At 39.3% G+C, this 7,128-nt stretch overlaps 1 pseudogene; it reads right to left on the reverse strand.

Moving 5' to 3' along the window:
• Nucleotides 1-2,132: 2,132 nt before the first annotated feature.
• On the reverse strand, nt 2,133-4,596 carry LOC150015767 (WW domain-binding protein 11-like; annotated as a pseudogene).
• Nucleotides 4,597-7,128: the final 2,532 nt, after the last annotated feature.

Raw genomic sequence — 7,128 nt, forward strand, 5'->3', positions numbered from 1 at the left:
GGACTAATTGATAATGAAAAAATAAAATCAATAAAAAAATGTGTCAAATTATTTTCCCAAGTATCTGCACCATTTTACATCTCCACCATTAATGTATTAAATATTGAAAAAGTGCAATTGACCTTTTTAAATCTAGTTGATTCTCTATTTTTCAATATTACAAATAACAAAAAAATAACATGTCTTCGTTATTCTCTTATCTGTGTTACATTTGGAAACTAATAGGGTTTACCTTTCACTCCAAACACTAATTTTGGAGGGCTATAGATTTTCTATGTTAAGTATTACTTCCTTAGAATATACATTCTGTGTGTGCTTTGTTGTATACCTAAGCCAAAGCCTGGCACATGAGGCACTCCAGAGATAGTGTTTAAACATAAATGAGAGAAATTCCTTTATTTTATTTTATTGTTCAATTACAGTTGTCCCAGTTTTTCCCTTTTGTTCTCCCCTGCCCATCCAGTGCCCCTCAATACCACAGTCTATCCCCACTCTATTGTCCATATCCATCGGTCCTTTATACTTGTTCCTTGACTGGACTCTTCCCCTTCTGTCCCCCTTTATCCCCTCCCTCCTCCCTTCTGGTAACTGTCAGTTTGTTCCTTATTTCCATGTTTCTAGTTCTATTTTGCTTGTTTGTTTCTTTCATTAGGTTCCACTTACAGGTGAGATCATATGGTATTTGTCTTTTGCCACCTGGCTTACTTCACTAAGCACAATACTCTCCATTTCTATTCACACTGTCACAAATAGTGGGAGTTCTTTCTTGCTGCTGCATTGTATTCCATTATATAAATATACTTCAGTTTTTTGATCCACTCATTTACTAATGGGCACTTAGGCTATTTCCAGCATTTGGCTATTTTAAATAATGCTGTTATGAACATAGGGGTGCATAGGTTCTTTTGAATTGGTTTCAGGATTCTTAAGGTATAATCCCAGCAGTGGGATCACTGGATCAAAATGAAGTTCCATACTATTTTCCACAGTGGCTGCCCCAGTCTGCATTCCCAACAGCAGTGCACTAGGGTTCCCTTTTTCCTACATTCTTACCAGCACTGTTGTTTGTTGATTTGTTGATTTGTTGATGATGGCCATTCTGACTGGTGTGAGGTGGTATCTCATTGTGGTTTTAATTTGCATCTCTCTGATGGCTAGTGATGTTGAGTATCCTTTCATATGCCTTTGGGTCTTCTGTATAGTTTATCCTCCATAGAGATGCATCTATTTTCAGGTCCATTGTTCCTTTTTTATTTGGATTGTTTATCTTTTTGGTGTTGAGTCATGATTTTTTAATATATTTTGGAGATCAAACCCTTGTCTGAGGCATCATTGGCAATTGTGTTTTCCAATATGTTTGGTTCCCTTTTTCATTTTGATGATGTTTTCTTTAGATGTGCAGAAAGAAGCTTTTTAATTTGATGTAGTCTCATTTGTTTATTCTTTCCTTTATTTCCCTTGCCCTAGGAGATATATCAGCCAAAATATTGCTGTGTGGTATATCTGAAATTTTACTGCTTATGTTTCCTCTAGGACTTTTATGGTGTCATGGCTTATATTTAAGTCTCTTATCTACCTTGAGTTTATTTTGGTGTATGATGTAAATTGGTGGTCTAGTATCATTTTATTGCATGAACCTGTTCAGACTATTTAAGCATCTTACTGCTCTCTTCATTTGAATTCAGTATAAAAGTTTAACCCTAGCATAAATTTTTTATGCCCTCCTCATTTAAATGAATAGTTTTATGCAATGAGAAATGAATATAGCTATAGCCACCAATGTTCACAGTTTACCATTATTTTGTAATACACACAAAATAGCACAGATTGCATTTTTTCTATTAACTTTCTTTCTGATTATCACCTTCCATAAAAGTGCTGGTAAACTGTAGTTTATCTTAATTATAATAATATGCTTTCATATTTTTGCATGCATGGTTTTTTTTTAAGTGGAAAATAATTTTAATCAAAGAATTGTACATTTTTTCCCACACATGTCACTTTCTATTAGGAAATGATGTTGTGATCCATTTCACTACATTACAAAATATTTACAAGGAAAATATTAAAAATAAACACAAAAGGCAAGATGAGGTGAAATAAACTGCGGCACCCCCCATCCCCCGCCCCCAATATCTACTCCAGTTCCCACGGCACACAAGAGAATCAGAACAAATAAGTAACAAAGATTCCCCTGATCACAAGTTTCCAAAGAACTGGAGTGGAAAAGAAACGGGATGAAAATGGTGGCATGAAAGGGAATGGGCGTCAGAACTGCCCCAGTAACCAGCCTATTCTGAGTGTAATACTCTCTCATGTGTAGTGAATTCTGAACAAGGCTAAACTTTAAGATATTCCTTCAACTGAAATTAGAAAATACCCTGACAGTCAAAGTAGCTGTTTTGCCCATTTCCTAAGAGCCTCTTTCTCCACGAACCAATGATGTGAACAGAAGTGTGTTCAGGCAACAAATTTGTCACAGCAGCCCTTCCATCTCCTTCATAAGGGCTTCATACACATCATCCTTAGTTTGTACTGAGATGGGAACAGATGGACCAGATTTGGGGGCTGCTTTGGCAAGAGGCACAGCAGAATCATCCTCTGACTTTCTTTGGGGAGCAGTAGTAGCCCTTTATTCTCCCGAGGGACCCTCAGTGCAGTGGGCACGAATCGAGTAACCTCTGCCTTGGGATTAGTGATCTGTGGCTCGGCACCGATGGTTGCTGTGGCTTTCTTCTCAATGGTGGCTGCGCTTGTGTCGTCCGCCTTGGGTCCCTGAATCAGGTTGGGCGGAGCACTTAAAACTCCTGGGTTTGGCAAGGGGGCTGGTGGGAAAAGCCCAGGTGGGGCAGGTCCAAGTGGAGGCACCAAAGGAGGGCGCATCATGCCAGGACGAGGTGGAGGGATACCTGGAGGTGCAGGGGGAGGTAGCCTTGGTGGGGGTCCCCGAGGAGGAGGGCCAGGAGGCAGACCTGGAGGTGGACCTGGGGGAGGGCCAGGGGGTCGGCCTGGGGGAGGTCCTGGAGGTAAAAGTCGGGGCAAAGGTCCTCGGAGTCCTGGCATGCCAGGTGGTCTCAGGAATGGAGGAGCTCCTGAAGGTGGTCCAGGAGGAAGGCCAGTAGGTGGCCCAGGTGGCCGTAAAGGTGGAGCAGGAGGTGGTCCAAGAGGAGGTGGTCCTGGCATGGGAGGTGGTCCAAGAGGAGGTGGTCCTGGCATGGGAGGTGGTCCAAGAGGAGGTGGTCCTGGCATGGGAGGTGGTCCAAGAGGAGGTGGTCCTGGCATGGGAGGTGGTCCAAGAGGAGGTGGTCCTGGCATGGGAGGTGGTCCAAGAGGAGGTGGTCCTGGCATGGGAGGTGGTCCAAGAGGAGGTGGTCCTGGCATGGGAGGTGTTTGTATCTGAGAAGGCGGAACAGACTGTGGGGGAGCTTGTTGCTGTGAAGCAGCAGATGTGCCATCAGTAAGTGAGTCCTCTTTATGCTGTTTTTGCGATTGCTTTTCTGCTTCAGAATCATCAGAATCACCTTCAGCATCATCCTCTGAAAATTCCTCTACTTCCCGACCCTCCTCAGGGATTTCTTGACCTGCCATTAGAAGCATCATGGCTTGAAGAGGAGTCAGCTCCTTAATGTTCTTCTTTTATTTCCTTGACTTCCCAGGCATATCTGCAAGTCGTACACTCAGACCTGATTTTTTTTCTTCACTGGTGTTTCTTTCATTATCATCTCGGTGCACAAATTCATCCCCTTCACTTTCTCCATCTGATCTGTCAGAGTCAATGTCATCAGTACTGTCATCATGCTTATCGTGATCCATGTCCTCAGGATAGCCATCATCTTCGCTGGTGCTGGAAACATCCTCATCATGACCCCGTCGAGCAAGTTCAGGGCTATATAACATGTCTTCATCTCGCCGACGAGAGAGAAGATCTAGAGCAAAGCCCACTTTACGGCCATACATTTGCAGGACTTGAGGAGGAGGTGGACCAGGGGATGGACTTGGAGGTTTCCTGCCAGGGGGCAATCGTGGAACACCATGTCCAAGAATAGGAAGAATAGAAACTCCCCGAGTTGGAGGTCCATAGGCTGAGGTCTTCTTAAGGATGGAGGGAGGCTGGGCACCAGGAAGTGGAATGTCCTGGATCAAGATGTTAGAAGGAGCATGCAGCATATCTGGCAAAGGAATACCATCCACTTCCACATGCTGAACATTCTTGACAGCATCGAAATACTGGCTCAGTTGAGCCTTCTTCCGTTCATATTCTACTTCTAGCTTTCTCAGTTCTTTGTAAATATCTGGATTCTCTTTTTCATAGAGTCGTAGGATACGCTCAAAGGTTTCACGCAGCTTTTTACGCTTGTCTTTCAGCACCTTCTCATTTAACTGGGGCTGCTGCACTGGGTTAAACTCCATTTCATCCAATTTCTCCATGTCCCGGATAATCTGTTTGGGATCCTTCATCTTCAAAACTGCAGCTCGTACCATCATGAGCTGTTTTTTGTTCTTTTCTAATTCTCTCTTCCGGGCTTCTTTTCGGGCTTGGTCGGTGGGGTTCATAAACTTTCAACTCTTGGTGGATGATGTAGATCTTCGTCCCATGTTGACAATCTGTGTGATTCACTTGTTCATTAAAACAAACAAAGAAACAAAAGAACACCCAGTATTGGCATAAGAATGTCCAAACTTCCGCTGGACTCTGGGACTCTGAGAAGCCGGAGGGGACGATTCTCGGCCTCTTACTTCGCAGGGGCCTTCACCTCTGCTCCCGGTCAGCTACCGAGCAACTGCCATCTTGAAACCTCGCGCCCCTCCTGCATGCATGCTTTTTTATGTAGTAGTACAACTTTTCCTATTTTACTGTGCCATTGTATCATGTATTACTGATTTACAGTCAGTTCTAAATATATCCCTTCATTTTGTATGTCTCTAGGTGCTTAAACATTTCTTTGGCTATGCCAATCAGTTTATTTTGCAGAAAAAATAAATAAATGAGCAAACATTTTTACCTTCAATTCAATAAAACTTTTGCATGTACTAACAGAAAACAATTAAGACATTTGTAAATAGACATTCCTATCTGTACACACTAAGTGGATTCATTAAGAGCATATACAAATTGCTAGGCTACAGAGTTAGATTTCTGTTGCTCAGGATTGTTTTTACTGAGATTACACTGATCTTCAATTTTGCAACAGCTGTACTATTGAAAAATTTGGAGACTTTTCATGCCTCAGTGCTTGAAAGGTATTGGAATAAGTTATGAATGGCCCTTTGAAATTTTGACACATTACATTTAAAAACTTGTCATGTTGTGTAATATAGTAACAGGGATAAAAATTATCCATGAATGGAAAATGTTAAATTAGGGAACAATGTCATACATTTCTAATAATTTGGGTATGCTTTACTCAGGGTAAGACTATATCCCTTGCTTTTGTCCAACCAAATTCTGATTTTACATGAACTAAAGTATATTTTTGTCCCTTTTGTTGTATATCAGTGATTTAATTTAGGACAAAATAAACATATTTTAAATAACACTAAAATATCAATAAAGTTAAAACAAAATTTTCTTAATTGGTTAAATGGATTGTATGCAGTGAAATTTTATAAGTATCTATGGTAAATATATAGTATGCAAATATCTACTGTAGACATAAACACATACAATAAGCCTAAATTAAATTTCAGTCCATCTAATAAACCAATCAAGTCTTGTTTTTCACTTATTAAAAACCAAGTATTAGACTGGTTGAGATTAAAGTGTATACCGCACATTTTTTTCCCTCAAGGAGCAGATATTTAATTTGGGAGGGTAAGGATAAGTGAGAAGGACTCAATTCAAGGTCCATTTCCACAGTCCCTGCCCCAGAGGGTGATTATTCATCTCTGTTCTGTTTAATTCAGGTGTGGAAAAATAACATGCTTTAGCGAGTGATATTTAAGCAGAAGTGGTGTGTGACACTTGTCAGAAGTTTTAAGAACCAAAATGTGGTTTGCCAATATTTTATTTTCCTCTGCTTAGAAAATTGTATGTTCTGTAGCCTCAAGCTACTCTACCATCCTGGACAATGTGTAGCTGACAAATAATGTGGGAAAGAGACATATCTTTGGTTCTGAAGGCCACTGAAATTTTAAGCCTCTTTGAAACTACAGAATAACCAAGAATATCATGACTAATACAATTAATATAAAATCCATAAATAATCATGAAGAGTTCTTATATTTTATATCTTATTTTTAAATTTCAAAAAAATGTTTATGGCAATAAATTTAAGCCACACAGATAAACTTATGTTTTACCCTATGTTAAATGTGATTGGTTTCTTTTCTTCATCCCAACCTTTCTCAAAAGTAATACAGTGATTCAGAATTCACCTTTCCAAATATATGTTATATTTATACAAATACATGTGCATAAACATAGAGTACTTATTTACCCAACACTGTATCATATGCTTTATAATGGCCTGCAACTTCTCCCCATTCATGTATTTGAAGGAATGTGTATGATCACTACATGAGATATCCACTGTTACAGGTCTTAGCATTGACAGATCTTAGCACTGGGTCTTCTTATGAAGTAAATAAGCAATTTTCTATAGAATGTGGGTATAAATTCCTATTTACCTGCAAAATCATGTATACATAGTTCATATTTAAATATATGAGAAGAGAGACTGATTTACAGATTTTTCAGTCAAATTACACATATTTTATAATCTCCAAAAATCAGAATGTCATCGTGTATTCAATAAAATGATAAGATGGTTTTATTACAATTCTTGAATGACATTTTCTTCACCTCACATTATAACTTAATTCTTTCTATAAAATGATGAACAAGACCTGAAGAAAATATAAAACACTCACACTTCCTTACCATTGTTTAGCATAGAGTGTACAAAAGTACTGAGATTTGAAATAGGTTGCATTTGAAGAGAAGAATAGAGGGTGGAGTGGAAAACAAAAGGTGATTTTTATACCGACTCTAAATTATACCCTTTATTTAGTAAGTTTTCTGTTGAGACCTTCAGATAGAGAAAAATATGCCAGAAATTCAAAGAAAAGTAAGAGAGTCTGGATTAAAAATAGCTTCTATTCAGTTATTTAAAGAAAGTAAGGGAGTAC

The sequence above is a fragment of the Furipterus horrens genome, unplaced genomic scaffold (assembly GCF_987537825.1).
Source record: "Furipterus horrens unplaced genomic scaffold, mFurHor1.1.pri manual_scaffold_3, whole genome shotgun sequence".
Classification (NCBI taxonomy): Eukaryota; Metazoa; Chordata; class Mammalia; order Chiroptera; family Furipteridae; genus Furipterus; species Furipterus horrens.